Source organism: Haemaphysalis longicornis, unplaced genomic scaffold (assembly GCF_048455015.1).
Source record: "Haemaphysalis longicornis isolate Haplotype H1 unplaced genomic scaffold, Haemaphysalis longicornis Haplotype H1 scaffold_4, whole genome shotgun sequence".
In the NCBI taxonomy this organism is placed as follows: domain Eukaryota; kingdom Metazoa; phylum Arthropoda; class Arachnida; order Ixodida; family Ixodidae; genus Haemaphysalis; species Haemaphysalis longicornis.
In genome coordinates this window covers 22,924,496-22,940,274 of record NW_027526361.1, presented here as the reverse complement: position 1 = coordinate 22,940,274, position 15,779 = coordinate 22,924,496, and the positions used below count along the sequence as shown (strand labels likewise).

General features: G+C 48.0%; 1 protein-coding gene and 1 long non-coding RNA gene across 4 annotated transcripts in view; both read left to right on the top strand.

Moving 5' to 3' along the window:
* The window catches only part of LOC144178373 (uncharacterized), a 306,850-nt gene extending 303,571 nt beyond the window's left edge, over nt 1-3,279 (top strand). For all 3 annotated transcript variants that reach the window (XR_013324000.1, XR_013324001.1, XR_013324004.1), the window contains 2 exons: nt 12-121; nt 3,095-3,279. This is a non-coding gene — a long non-coding RNA (uncharacterized LOC144178373). The remainder of the gene's footprint in view (nt 1-11; nt 122-3,094) is intronic.
* Nucleotides 1-15,779, top strand: part of LOC144178374 (hemicentin-2-like) — an 813,819-nt gene that overhangs the window by 691,692 nt on the left and 106,348 nt on the right. The gene's annotated exons all lie outside the window — the stretch shown is intronic.

Here is a 15,779-nt window from a genome sequence, read left to right as displayed (position 1 = left end):
GCCCCGAGCAGTGGGAGGACAAGCTGACCAGCTCAGCACAAGAGCAAGCCCTGGTACAACCAGCTCTGGACTCATCTCGGACTCACGGCCTCCTGGACATAGGGAGGCTGAACACATCCAGGTGTGCTCAAAAGTTTATTCCTCCTCCTCCTAATAGTAACGGTAACGAGTCATTTGAGATTTATCAGAGTACAGAACCAGTCATGGTATGATGCCCAGCATATAGCCGGTGCCCCTACGCCTGCACACAACCAATATCGTCGTTTCTGCGCATGTACATTCGAGCGGAATTACAAAAGATGGAAAGACGCTTCACCTTCCAGGCAGCACTTCCTACATGTGTGACATGTTGGGGAATTTTCCCCTCCACTGCAGTAATTCTATTGGTTCCGAGCAGCGGCAAGGTCCCCCTCAAGCTCTGCCGGTGCGCTCCCGAGTCTCTAATACATGTCCCCTTTGATCGACTACCTCTCCACGAGGTGCTATGTCCGCGAATATACGAGACTGTTTTCAGGGCCGCCCGATCTGCGCCTCAATCGCGCTCCCCGGAGCTACTGACTCGCAGCGTCGGCCTCCCGCCTCCCCGCCGGGATCAGTGCCCCTTGGGAAATGAAGGCGCGACTGGGATGCGGCGGTGGTGGCGTCTTTCGGGGCGACACTTCTGTTCCAAATGAGGGGCCGCTGATTTGGACGACAACGAGGCCTCGCGGCTCGCACTTGACTCAGCGGGGCACTTCGAAGCGGTGTTCGCCACTCCCGCAAAAGCACGTCGGGCAAGTGGGCGGCTGTCGAAGTGGGGGGCACGTGGGTGTTCGCGTGAGATTTGATGACTTTTTTTTTTTTACAACTCAGGGTAAAAAAAAAAGCACGCCATGTCAAGCTTTTTGACACAGAACTCCATCCTACGATGCCGTCTTTTATGTCATTGCACTCGTGGTGATTTTGTTGCTGAATGACCGGCAATCGATCAATATCTTAGGAATGTACTAATTATTATTCACAGCAAATTCCCACGTTCATTTTCGCTAATAACATTTTGATTATTAACAAGATAACCACAAAAAAATTGGCGAAGTTTGCACGAATTGCTTGAAATATAGGGAAGCTGCAGAATTGCAGAATTTCTTTCTCGTTGAGCACTGAAGGACACATAACAAGCACATGCTCAAGTTTGAAATTGTTTAGTTACATGTTCCGTCGTCGCTTTGCTCTGTGCTAGTAGTAGTCATCGTCATATGCATCTATATCGTAGTTTTCCTCATGCCAAGCATTACATGCGCGGTAGCGCTTCACGACGGCTAAGGCGCAGCGGTGGCACGTACGTGCATGACGCATGCGCGGCGTTCCTGGAGTCGCGTCGAGGTTCCGTGGGGCAGATGTTGCGCCAGCTGGGGCGTTGTTGGTTGCTAGGCAACTCTAGGCGCTCCTCGTGGTTTTCGCCTGTTTTTTTCTCTTCTTTTCTGCTAAAGCCACTGCGCGAGCCGGGGGCGCTCGGTGGTCATCACGAGGCCCGCACTTCCGAGCGCTCGGCATTTGCTTGGCATTTTTAATGCGTTGCGCGTTACGAACGACATATTAAGGCCATTTACATCACCGCTGTTAAAATTCTTCGGGAACTTCAGTCTGCTCACGTGATTTGGAGGCAAAGCCTAGCGATTGTCAAACACTTTTTTATTGCAACATTGTGTTCTCGTCTTTTTAATCGCTTTCGTTTCTCCTTTCGACGCGAATGACTCCCGCACGCATACTGGCCGCGATACACTCTGCAGCTTCCGCTTAGTCCCGCTCTGCTCCGCGTGCACCTTTCCTACTCACACGCCGTCACGTTCACCTGCAACTGGGCACGCATCAGGCTGAATCTCAGTCCATTCTGGTGGGATGCTGGGTTAACTCAGTCAACAAAACAGCCGGGTTATGTCAGTGGTTAGCGCACTTGGCTGTTACTCTGGTGACCTAAGTTCAAATTAGAGCACTGCACGGGCCTGATTTTGTGTCCCGAGCCCGGCACGAGCCCTCTTTGTGAAGCCCGAGCCCGACCCGGGCCCGTAACACCGAACCGGGGCCCGGTACAGGCCCGGGCATTCATAAGTGAGCCTAGCCCGTTCCCGGCCCAGGCCCGTCGTATCAAGCTAAGGCCCGGCCCGGGCCCGGTCTTAGACGCTGAAGAAAATTTGTATATTATATTTGGTCCAGTGTTTTCGTAGCGGGAAATCAGACGGCGCATCTAGTCTGTCCAAGCACGCCATGAACTGAAACGCAAAAAATGAGGGTTTAAAAGTGCACGTAGTTTAGCTTGCACCGTCTGCAGTTCACGTCACATCGGCGTAATAACAGCTCGTATTCTTACACGAGAGACACCATCACCTTTGATGACCAGACTCTTGGCAACTTCTCGTGCTTGTCTCGGTCACAAGTTGGTATTGCTGAAATTTCTTGCTCCCCATTTGAACCCAAGAGTATGTGCGTGGGTTGAAATATTTTCCCTGCAGTCGTTGCTAAGCGGTGGCGCTTCTCTAGCACGCGAGTTTGATTCGCAGCCACGGCAGCCGCATCTAGATTGGTTCGACATCTAAAACCACGTACAGGGACATAAGTGCACAGCTCCAGGGTGTCTTAATTCCTTCCCCGCTAGGGCATTCCTTGTAACCGTATCTTTGATATGTTATACACCAAAATATAAAATCTTGATGCAGTACATAATATGTCATTAAATATTACAGTATAGTGACTATCAGACCTAGCAAGACACGTTTTTAAAACAATGTAAACAACTAACATGAAGAAGCGCGTAAAAGTAAACTGAAAATGTTCATTTTTATGCTCTTTTCTACACTTCACGTCGGAACTATTAACGCCCGGGCCTATGAATTCAAGCCCGAGCTCGACCCGAACCCATGGCGTCTAGCCCGGGCCTGGCCCGCGCCCGCGGCACTGAGCCCGGGCCCGACCTGGGCGCGCCGATAATCTACTTCGGGCGGCCCGGCCCGGCCCGCGGTCTGTGTCAGGCCCGGGGTTCGGGCCGGCCCGGGTTCATGCAGTGCTCTAGTTCAAATTCCACATCAATCCAAATGTGTTTTTATTTTTTCCTTTACAGCGGCAGCCGTTTTGGTACCAGTCGTGTTGACACCGACGACTACGATGACTATGCCTAAGGATTTTGCCCTAATGAACTTGGGTGGATGAAAACTAACCTTAATTTTGTCACTGTCCTGGGCCCCTTTGTTCACGTATTGTTTCGCATTGAATAAAGAGCATCTCAGTCCATCATAAACGAAAATTCCGGGCTGCTTCAAAAGCTTGGTGGTACTTGTGCCCATTGACTAGGCGGCATTTCATGGGTTAAACACTGCAGAATTGTGTACATCACCGCTAGCATGTAATTGTTGTTTGTACCGACATGGAGGCTAAAAACTACCACCGCGCTTTCACAGTATATTTTTTTACATATATAGTGGCTGCAAGGTAGGGAACCGGAAAAACTAGGGAGATAAATAAATAAACAACAGCACTCATTCAAGCAAGAAACCAGTGGAGAGATAAAGGGGAAAAAAGACCAGCGGAAACGGGAACTGAGCGGGTAAATGCACAGACGCCTTATCGTGAAGTGGTCGCGCAGATGTAGTGCCAGCTATTCCACGTCGCGCAGAGCAAACACTATCGGTCCAATAAATATGGACGCCGCTTCTGTGAGCAGCGAAAGCCCGTGCTTACCGGTGTTTCTGGGGCGGCATTAGTCAGTTTAAGCATTATACATTACCCGCGCTCGGCCAACGCCAGATAACCAGACCTACCCGCTTCAACACGGACTTATAATAGCCGCGCGACTGTTTCGACAAACCGATTACGCACGAGCACGGAGTAAGTGCCCTGATCCGTCGTCTGCGAGCAGTAACCCAAGCAGAAACAACTGCCACATGGTGTCCGAGCCGGTGACAAACGGTGTTCGGACGAACAAAAAGCTGCTCTAACGGCCTGATAAATTCTTAATTGGCCTCGAAGGCCAGGGGAGCCCGTAATACCAAACAAGCAGGCGGTGGTTCACTCCGTCCCATCATGTCAGCCAGCACAAAAGGAGGCCGTGCGCCAAAAGCACTAAAGCCCCGATAGGCTTCGAAGGGCAAACCTATTACCAACAAAACAAGGCCCGGTACGAGCGAGCGACGGCAATTTCACCGGGCGGACTAATTTCGTTTGTGTCTGCATCGGCGGCCGCTAAGAGCAGCAACTCACAGAGCGCGGAGCCAATGGTCCTGCTTGCCATATTTGCTCCATTCATCGGCGCGCAGGAAATTAGGACCTGCGCACAATAGACCGTAAACTCGGATTCGAGGGTCATAAATTAGATTTCGAGCCGTTTGTCTCCCCGTAAACAGAGGGTAAACAAACGGAACCAATCGGCGGGTAAAAAATGCCCCGCGAGGGAAGGGGAGCGACGGGACAGCGCACCCTCGCCCAGGTCGGGGCGCCGCCGTAAAGCGTCGTTCTTTACGGCCTCCCGCACAAAAGCGGCGCCCGTCCGGCACCGGGCAGCGTGCCGTCCCAGGACCTAACGAACATCTTAACCCCATAAGAAATGTTATCACCGCCGGGCAGAACGGCGTGGTTAACTACTGCCCAGATTAAAAGTTACGGCTCCAGCGAAAGCCGGGGAAGCGAAGCCCCAGGCGAGTCTGAAGTGTTGTAGCCCGGGACAAGAGGGGGTTCCGCTGTCTTCGCGGGTGAAATGACCGGCGTCTTATAGCTCTCCGCATGGGAGTGAGAATCGTGATTTCAAAGCCGGGGCTATCCACTGAGCGTAGTATACGGTCATCCGGGCGGCCAATGGCGTCTTATGCCCTTCCCCCCACCATTTCTTTTCATCGTCTTTTTCAGGGTTTTGTCACACGGGCCTGGATATTACATGCCACTAAGCGCTACGGAAAATTGTTTTGCATCGCTAACGTACAGCCCGTCCTTCCTAGCTGTTACCCGCTTAGTTATGTACCGTTTCCGATTGCGTCGTGGTCGGCAGATCAAGAGGCCATTTAGAAACGCAGTTGCATAAAGTCTCGTCTTTTGTAGCGTGAGCTACACTGGCCGAGGTTGAGCAGTTTCGCGTGGCTCCTGGAGAGCCGTGCTGCGCATGCGCGAGGAGCAGTGACGTCACACGGCGCACAGAACGTTGCTCGCTGTTCAACGTCTCTCACGCACCTCACGCGCCCATTCCGCACGTGGCGGCCCGGTCCACCTGATGATCATGGGAGGGGTTGGCCCCGTGCGTCGCAGCAACACCGGCGTGCGCCTGCGGAACCAGCTTAGCTCTGGGGCGATTGGTGACGCGGCGCCGGAGCCGCTTGATAAATATACACGCGTCACATAAAGCGTATACCCCGTGTGTGCGTCATTGAAGCAGCAGTAAGCATGATAATCATGCTAATCTTAGACAACTAGGAAAGCTAAGAATAACCAGCTGAACCTTAGATTACGCTACGTATATCCTGGCATAGCTGAGCGAAGCCACTGCTAATTTTTTGCCGCTGGGATATTCGTACGTCGTCATGGTGAAACAACTGCTTAATTTTCTGCCGCCTTGCGTACATTCCACTTTGTTTACCAAATGCTGCCGGAATTAGATCGCCGATTTTGTGAGCTACGACAACAACAAAGAAATAGGTTCTCGATAGAGCTTATAGTTTAGAATGATTATTATCCCAGCGAAGAGCAATTAGAGTGATTTAATGATCACTAATTGGGTATATTTGACAGCTCAAGGGCGGGTATGTTTTCTTGCATGTTGTGTGATTCTCCAGAAAAGATTGAGCATGGAAAAATTACTTGGCAAGAAATTTATTAGCGCCACGCCGCGGCCTTTCAGCCGCTGTGAGTTACTTTGATAGGGTGCGAGATAGCATAGCGAAATGGATTACAAATGCGAATATGAAGCGGCAGCTTCGTGCTTGTATCTTTTGAAGCCATCATTGATAGCCACAATTCTTACTACGTCTTCTGATTTTCTTCTTTTAGTTTTTGTCGCGTATTTACATATGAGCTCGCGTCGACCCATTTCCGTTTCTGATACAAAGACCAGAGCTTCACGTGGTTCGATTTGGGAAATCCATAAAAAAAAAAAACGTTAGAGAAACGCAATTCGTCGGGCTTCCGCCGGCGCTTAATAAAATGCAAAACGCCGTTAAAGGCACGCATCTCGTAAACAAAGCGAAATATTGTGATATTTCAATCTTTCCGACCTTCCGCAACAGGAAAAGCACTCCCCATTGAATATGTCATCGCTGCGAGCGATAAATCATTCCGGAAAATTTCGCGCAGACGCGGCCGATATTATTAAAAAAACCGATGCGGCACGGATGTGGGGTGGCAGAGTGCGAAATAAACTGACTTCGCTTTATTGGGTAGGGTATACCGTCCTGCTTCATCTAATTGTGCTTTTTGTTTAAACCAATACCCCAACGTTCGCATTCAAAGTTTTTTTTTTTTTTCTCTCTCTATCTCAATCTATCTACTTATAGTTACTGAATCATTTTTGTAGGAATGAAACGTCCATCAAGACTATTTCATTTGTTCTGACCGATCACTTGCCCTGTTCACAAGTCAGGGGAGCTGAAAATAAGTTTTTGACGCACAGACGTTTCCCGCAGACGACAGGAATTTTAAGATAATCTCGCATATATATCCATCGTGGTTGCGTGCTAGAGGAAGAAAAAAGAAGATGGGTTGATTGACACCCGGCCCACGCCCATCAAGTAAAGGCCGGTGTGGGCTGGCTGGTGTTTTATTATGAGTTATGCATCCCTGGGACGTTTAAATGCACCTTTCAAACCCTTCTCTAAGCCCGATTCACAGGAATACGATTGCTTCAGTTTTTTCTTCACTTGGCTCCAAATGTTCTCGCTTCCCGCAAACTTATGTCCGTGTTTTCATGGTATCCAGAGCCGAAGACTTGCCGGTTTCATAACGAACGAGCTTCAGCTTGCCTGACCTTGTACTTCTCTCATCGCGTCCGAAGTTCACGTGCCGCTCTCTGCCCGGCACCCGCGGGACTATGAGAGCTGTTGTTCCCCAGCAATCTTCATCCGGTGGGGTGGGGTTCTAGCCGCAGGAGCACTTCTCACATTTAAACAGATGGTATACTTTCCGCGCGTATTGCTTATCCGCACTGTATCACTTAGGAAACACAGATTGTTAATCTTTTTTGCTTCGTCTCTTGGTTCTTGCAAAATTTTCTTTCTGCTGTAGTGGCTTTCACTTTGTTCCTCAAGGTTTTGTTTTGTTTGGGATTTAACTTTTACTCCCCCTCCCCCGAGAGGGCATTGCGAGCTCAGAGCACGGTGTGTGATGCATTATAGATAGGACTCTAATCCCGACAGAGAAAACGCCGCCACCAACGCTGTTACTGAGAGTGCAAACGGGACCGAAAGAACAAAAAAGGAAAACGGGCACGGGGAATGGCGGGGGAAAGAGAAATCATCTCGGAAACGGGAGCAGAAATTTTATCCTCACGCTCCAAAACCTCCACGACGCCCGCGTCACTTAAACGCAGAGGAATCGCTGAGGCAACCCACGGTGCCGCTTCGCTGGGTGGAGGATGATGAAGAGTCCAGCGGCCGCCCAGAGAGGGGAGCAGCGCCGTTGGCGAGTGGGGCGGAGAGCCTCCGTGGGTCGCTATAAGCGTTACCGTCGCTTCCGCGACTGCCGCCGCATCCGAGCTCCACGGCAGCGTCGCGGTGCCCTCTCAATTGAGACTATGGTTCCCCCTCGACGCCACATGAGACCGCCGCTACCACGCCCCTCCGCTGTCGCTGTCACAGGACACAACTCCCGGATTTTTCGGGACGCAGCACGCAGGGCACCCTCACGGTACAGTAGGCAGTTTCCCGCACAATGCAGACATTTTAGATCAAAAAGTTTTGTATATTTTGGTGCACACTGTGGAAGCTGGTCCCGTGTAATGCACATCATCTACGCCGATGCATTCTGGTCTCGCCTGACAAAGCTGCTTCCCACAGCATTGCGACCTTGAGTATTCTAAAACAAGTTTGTGTGTGCGTGCGTATGTGTATGTGTGGATGGAGAGAAAGAAACAGAAACAGAGCGAGAAAACAAATTCTAGGTGAACCCATGCGACCACATGCACACTATTCAGTTAGGAGGTCCGGAAAAAAATTCGATTATGTTCATTTGCAAGCGCCGATACATTGTTTACGTTACTGCCACCCGCTCTGTTACGTGATATAGAGGGGGAGCACAGTGAGGCGTCATCATCATCCGAATTATCATTGCCATTGTTTTCGGTGCATGACACTGCCAGTGCCCCTGCATGGTTTTTTTTTTCTTTTTTTTACGGGTATCGTATACCCCCAAAATGGCATGAAACCAGTGTTTCCAATTTAAACGAATGTATACGTGAAATACTATCTTGTAAATGCGGCCGCTATGCGAAAGAGTGAATTTTAGAACTTTCCAAGCGATACCTAATAAGAAATGGGTGCAAACAGGTCGGAGACATTCAAAGGTTCCTACTTTGCTTGCCTCAAGAAGAACGATAGAGTCAAGATGTAAACCCCATAAAGGCTGTGAGTGTTCCCGTAAAATATTTTGGGGCAAGAAGTTCTCCCGTTCAGTGTTGCGCTAGATGTAAGCCGCTCTGTGCAAAGAGTGCAGGTTAAGAGGCGACGATTGCGGCATCTACGCCGCCACGCCTCGCGTAATGACTGGGCATGCGACGACGCGAAGCATCCCGACCAGCGTGGACGCGGGGACAAAGCGAGGTGGGTGTGAGTGGAGCGGTCGGGACGACATCAGAAACAAATGGACGGCAGGGCATGAGGAGAAGCTGCCCCTTGTGGCCGTGTCGAACTCCGAGGGATTTGTACGCGCCGTCCCCGGCGTGTAAAGCCGCTTCCTCACCCTCATACCGATGGCCTGCTCCGTCATGTCCGTCACTGTTGTGGCGCGCTATGAGCAGAGAGAACAAGAACGAAATGCCCTGTACCTAATCGCACTGCGTCGCAGTCGTCTGTGCCGTACCTGCCTACACTGAAGTCAAAAAAGGCGGCTCGGAAAGTTCGAACAAGGGAGGGAATCGTATATAAACGCCCTTGCATGCAAGTAAACAGATGCAGACAGGGGCAAGTCAAACAAATGTAATAAATGTTCTTTTTATTTATTTATTTATTTATTTATTTATTTATTTATTTATTTATTTATTTATTTATTTATTTATTTATTTATTTATTTATTGAGGGAGGCGAAAAGCAAAAACGCCCGTGTGTACGAGATTTCGGCGCACGATAAAGATCCCCAGGTGGTTAAAATTAAACCGGAGCCCTCCACTACGGCGCGCCTCATCGCCTGCGTTGCGTCGGCGCGTTAAACCCCCCGATCAGATCAGATCAGATTTATTTATTTATTTGGTGTGCGAAATCTGACAGAAATATTAAAAAAAACATGTAACTAGCATAAAGTAATCATATCAAGCTATGCAGCACTTCATATAACATTACGTGCTTTTGTACATCAATAGGTGCAATTGTACAATAATACACCCTCATCATCATCTACACCCTAATTAGATCTCGATGAAGAGAAGAAATAAGCAAATTCGGAGGCAAAGAATGGACTCGGGCAGCGCAGGACAGAAGCGGGTGGAGGTCACTGGTAGAGGCTTTCGTCCTGCAAATAACCTAAACAGGCTGTTGTTGTTAATGATGATGATGATGATTACATATTTCATATTCATCATGTTGCATGATTACTACATAACTTGCGTCCCTACATGCCAATTATATCTATAGGAAAGATAAAATGCAGAGTGAACAAAATTAAAATGACAAGTTTATTTTTTTTAATTAGGCGCTTAGCTTTACGGGAAGACGACCTCTACAGTGAGGTTATGTGCCCTGGCGGACACAAAGTTAGGCGGTATTTATTGATGTGGGTGGCTTAATTAACTAAAATATGATAATGAACTTTTTAGTGGCTGCAGTAAGCAGGCATGCTTGTATTGAAAAATTGGACGCAATCGTGTGTCTACGCATTTTCATTTGGCAGAATTCTTCTGGCGCATCCGTACTCCGAGATATCGAACTGCGAAGTTGAATTGGCATTCGCATGATTGCGCATGCTAGACAGCGACGACCGGCGCAAAGCTCCTCCCTTTTGTTTTGTGTTCCGATAGAGGTTCCGCCTAGTGCAGATTGCGATAAGGCTAGCCAAGACTGAAAGGGTGCCAGTTATCAATTTTGCCTATACCTCCACCCCGTTGTCATTCTAAGCACCGTACACAGCAGGCACGTCGCAAAAGGGAGGAGCTTTGCGCAGGTCTTCAATGTCTAGCATGCGTAATCATGCGAACAGCAATTAAACTTCGCAGTTCGATATCTCGGAGTACGAATGAGCTAGAAAAATTCTGCCAAATAAAACTGCGTAGAAATAAGATTGCTTCTAACTCTTCAATATAACATGCCTGCTTACTGCAGCCACTAAACAATTAATTATTCAATTTTGGTTAATTAAGCCGCCGACATCTATGGTTACCACTTCATTGTGTGTCCCCCTTGGCGCATAACCTTGGTGTAGTGGTGGTCTTCACATACATCTAAGTGCCTAATTTTTAAAAAATCTGTCGACTTAACATTGATCACCTTGTATATTAGGAAAAACCGCAAACCTTTCTGAGCATTTTCTTTAAATATTTCAGCGTCAGGCTCCAATATTTTATGCTGATAAGGAAAGGAGCACTGGCTTCTGCACCGGAGGCTCGTGTACTTTTTGGAGCCCAATGGTCTCATCCGGAGCTGACAGGCAGGCTTCAGGGCGGGGAGATCCACGAACGACCAACTTGTGGCACTAGAGTCATACATTAAGGTTGCCTTCATTCACAAACTGTTTTGTTTAACTTTTTTTTTCGATTTCGAAAAGGCCTATGACACCGCTTGACGTTATGAGATCCTCAGTGACCTGAAGTCATTCGGTGTTTCGGGTAATACACCATTGCTAGTTACTTGTCAGAGAGAACCTTTCGCGTCAGAGTTGGTTGTGCACTGTCAAAGGTTCATGTGCAAAAAAATGGCGTGCCACAAGGTGGAGCGTTGAGCTGTACTGTTTTCATAATTAAGATGACCGCCTTGGAAAGGCATTGCCACCTACAATCTCTTATTTCATGCATCTAGACGACATCCATATATCCTTTAAATTATGTATAATGTCAATCTGGGAATGTCAAGTCCCTGCTCGGCGTCAAGAAACTTGCCGGCTGGGCCGACAAGAATGGCTTTAAACTTAATCCTGGAAAGAGCTGTTGTGTTATGTTCTCCAGGAAGCGTGGGGCCCACCCAGACCCAGACATCTCTCTTAACGGCGTGTCGATTCCTGTGAACAAGGAACACAAGTTCTTAGGTATTTTATTCGACGAAAAGCTTACATTAATTCCGCATACCAAACAGCTTAAATGCAAATGCTTAAAAACAATGAACATCATTAAGTTCCTCTCACACCAATCCTATGGGGCCGACATACAACTTCTGCCGTGCCCCTACACTGCCTTGGTAGGGTCTCGGCTTGACTACGGCAGTGTCGTATACGGGCCGGCGACAAAAACAGCACTGAAGATGTTCGACCCAGTGCTGCATCTTGGCCTTCGCCTCTCATGCGGCGCTTTCCGCACTAGCCCTGTCGAGAGTCTGTGTGTCGAGTGTGACAAATCGTGCCTAGGGCATCAGCGGGATTATGTTGACTTGCTGTATGCATCTAAAATCATGTCTCTCACCAACCATCCTTTTAATCCTATCAGGAACGATACATCCAACTTACAACTCTTTTTAAACAGGCCATCTATTTCCTTACCTTTATCTCTCAGATCGAGGGAAAAGGCTTCTGCATTCAAGATCCCCCTTTCAGACACGCGCAAGACACACATCCATAATTGCATTCCACCATGGCATCTACGTCATATACCATGCGACCTGTCATTCACGCAAGTAGAAAAAAATAGGGTACCCAGGAGTGTGATTCTGCAGCCCTTCCTGTTCCTGCAGGACAAGTACAGGTGCGCAGAATTCCTCAGCGACGCGTCGAAAACTGCTTCTACTGTCTCTTGTGCAGCACATGGACCAAATTTTAGCGTTAGTAAAACAATGAATTTTCATAACAGTATTTACACGGCAGAAGCGTATGGCATCTTACTACTTTCAAATTACTAGTTACTAGACCTAACGAAACTAGCAACAACGGCTTTGTGTGGGAGAAGGCGCTTCAATGCGCAGAAGCGGAAATTGATGAAACCCACGTATCGTTTCTGTCTTCTGCGCAGTAGTATCATTGTCGGCAAGCCTACGGGCCTGCCTTCTTCTTTCTACATTCGGTTTTAAGCAACTACGCCCGATTACAGCTTCAGGCGCGAGCTCTCTTTTGGGTGAGCAGACGTATTCCCGGTTGACAGGGACACTGTCTTCCGTGGTCGCTTCATCAGCACGGCTGATACCAGACAGTTAGCCTTTACGGAAAGTCGGTGGATGAGATCACGCCAACAGTGGCTCATCGGAGCATGCACCAACGGCGGGAGAACGAACTCACTGCGCAGACGCGACGCTTGCCTTTGTATCTGGCTGCCTCAGTCGTAGTTTCCGGTTGGCAGTGGTGACGTATTTCCGTGGACACTTGATGAGTACGGCTGATAGCGGACGGCTAGCGGGCACGGCAAAATAAAAAAATGAGCCTAATAACGCTATCGCATTAAAAATAAACATATAGCGCATCAATAGGTTTTCGCTACCTTTCGAAAAGGTGTGAATTGTTTCAATGACTTGCGTCGCAGCTGAGAATTTTTGCCGTAATCATGTACGTGAGGACGTACGGCTTTTGTATTTTCCGGATACCATGTATTGTTTAGGAATTTTATGTTTGAGGAGTTTACAGTGGACACATGTTAAAGACCGGTCGGAAGTTCTCTGTCCTGCTGGTCCTCGTTTTTGTGGATCGGGATAATCCCCGAAGAAAGGCAGTCAGCAAGGATCTGTCACGCTGTCAGAAGATGTATAGATTGTTATTGTAAAGACTAAACTGATTCAGAATATAACGTGGCTGCAAACACTCTCGTGATTAGGTATACTGTTCGCATGTGCACATTTCATATTTTTGTTAATATTATTTCAAATCACCCCTCCATAGTTTCTCTATCATTATGGATTATCTTGAAATCTGGAGGTAAGCACTCGCAATCTTGTATTTCTGGTTGCAGCCACATTTCGCTAACATTAACTACATGGGAGTCACAACCGGCTACGAGACGTTCTACATCACAAACTTTATTGGTGAGGCTTCTAGCACCCGGGTTTATGAGTCAAAATTTTCTTTTGGGTTTAAAAGTCAAGGTCGGGCAGCAAGCTGGAGCAACTTGCTGCCCCATCAATTGAGTCTCCGAGGCACTATGGCGTCAGGACATAGTAATGTATAATTATTTATAAAACAACGCCCGCACTGTAGATATCCCGAGCACACCTATTACCGAAGCTGTACAGTAGCTTTCTTCGGCTAAAATACTAAAACCAATTATTGAATAGTTTGCCAGAGTTCTGTGCTCGTTATCTTTTTTTTTTTTGTCGCACATGGTACTACACTACTAGGCGGCAGCATGTATCCTCATTATTGTCAGCGAAGTTTACAAAGTTCCCCTGTAAAGACAGTTGGCGAACTCTCATAATTGCTCGCCACCCTAAAACACGACTCGAGCTAAACTAGCCCGACCCGAAGAGTCATTCTTCCAAGATCGTAATAAACCCCGGCAGGCGCGTTTCCTGATGCCAGTGAACCCTCTTCGAAGCACGTCTTTCCTTTCCTCCGAAAGTATACCGCGAGTCGCTAAGCCGCACCGGGCGCGCACATCTAAGGAGAATTCTGTCGCCCACCTAACTCGTCATTCCCACTTTGCGACAGCCCTGCACCGGTGTACATTTTGGTTAAGCTGCGGTGTCGACGCCGGTTAGTCACGCCTTAGATGAAACGTGACAGCCGTAGTTCTCGGCCGCGTGCAGGCGTTCCCGCCTTCACTCTCGCTGGTGCCGCCCGTTGGCTTCTCTTTGTCGCACCGTTGCGGCTTTCACGGTGCGAGAATCGAGGCGTGCTGCGCTGTCAAGGCAAATTGCGACTAATGTGGCTCGCCAGAGTCGTGCTTCGCGCGGAGCGCTGCCCTGTCTGCCAGATATGAGGCTTCCGATGAGCGCGTCGCTCCCCAGCCAACAGTACTGCACCGGTCGATGCAAGATATGCGGTTTTCGCGACGCTTTACGGGGATCATTAGTCTTCTGTGAAGATTACGTTCGAAAACGCGCAAACCGTGCGTGCGTACACGCAGAACGGAGCTGAATCTAGCTAGACCACTTGTAACCTGAGCTCTTGCTTTTTAATCTTGTAGGCATTCCGAAAACCCCGTGCGCGTCACCGTACAATGAGATTTTATTTATGCGTCGTACTGGAGGCAGGATAAAGTGAAAGAGAGAGGGAATGTAGAAGTACAAATAAGAAAAAAGTACGTGTCTGAACCTGATTCAAACAAAAATGGTACTTTCTTTCTATTTTTTTTTATTTGACAGCTTCTGCTAATAAAATTTTTGGGACCAAACGGTCAGTCCCAGTTCATCGAAGTTGTGAGAGAAAACTTGTCTGGAGCAGAATTTTTTACGATTAGGCTCGAAAATTTGTCGGTGCGTACATGGTTGCGCAGTCGTCATTACTCGAAAGCGTTACTTGTATATCATTCCGTGATTACGGCGCATATACCAGCCGTGCCGGAAATGACGGCACTCCTTAATTAGACTATCCCACCGGAACTGAAGCCGTTGATGACATTACGTCAGCTACCAAACAACAAATACGGTTACAGAGACGGCAATTGAGCCCAGAGACTCGCGGTGACAAGCAAGCGACTTGTACACTATTTTACGGAGACCTCACGGCGAACATGGCGTCTGGGGTATTGCCAAGCGAAGAAATGAAACAGTTCTGTTTTACTTCTGTTTTATAATTTAAACAAATGAACAGGTAAAAAAGACGACTTGATTTTGGCCGGTGCTGTAGAAATGGTGTTAAAAGGAGGAACAAATAAAAATATAAGAAGCTGGCAGCAGCATGCCCGGGCTCTACAACCGAGCTTCAAAATCCTGCCAGTGCCTCAGTGGCGCTGCATTCGCGACCGGAAAAGGTGTTCGATGTGGCCACCACCGTATGCAGAAACATTACGCGAAAACATTTCACTGTATGCTGACAGGCGATGCAATGAAGTGGAATAAACTAAAGACTGCTTTAGCGGCCAAATTTTACGTCACACTGAAACTTTTATAAGAAAGATTACTGTGGCTCTAAAGCAAAATTAAGCCTAAGTGTAAAAGATTGGCCTGAACTCTTCACCCTTACTTCGGGTATTTGTGCCAAACGTTCCTTTACGAGAAGGAACAAAACCAAAAATGAATTCAGCACGCATTCTTATTAAGCAGCCCTCCTCAGCATTGGCAAAGGGGACTGGAAACGAACTCGAAATTAAAAAGAAAAAGAAAAGAAGCCCAGCTAGACGAACTAAGTCATTGTGCCATGTTCATACTAATGATCAGGCAGACGACGTAAGAAATGTTTTTCTTAATTAATTGGTCTTACCACTTCGAGAGAAATTCTCAAATGAAAGTAATAGCACAAAATTTTAATGCTTAATAAAGCTTTGGGCGATACATGGAATCCCCGAGCAGCCCGTCAGGGAGAATTTTGAGGGCGATAGCCTTTATAGGACCAGCATT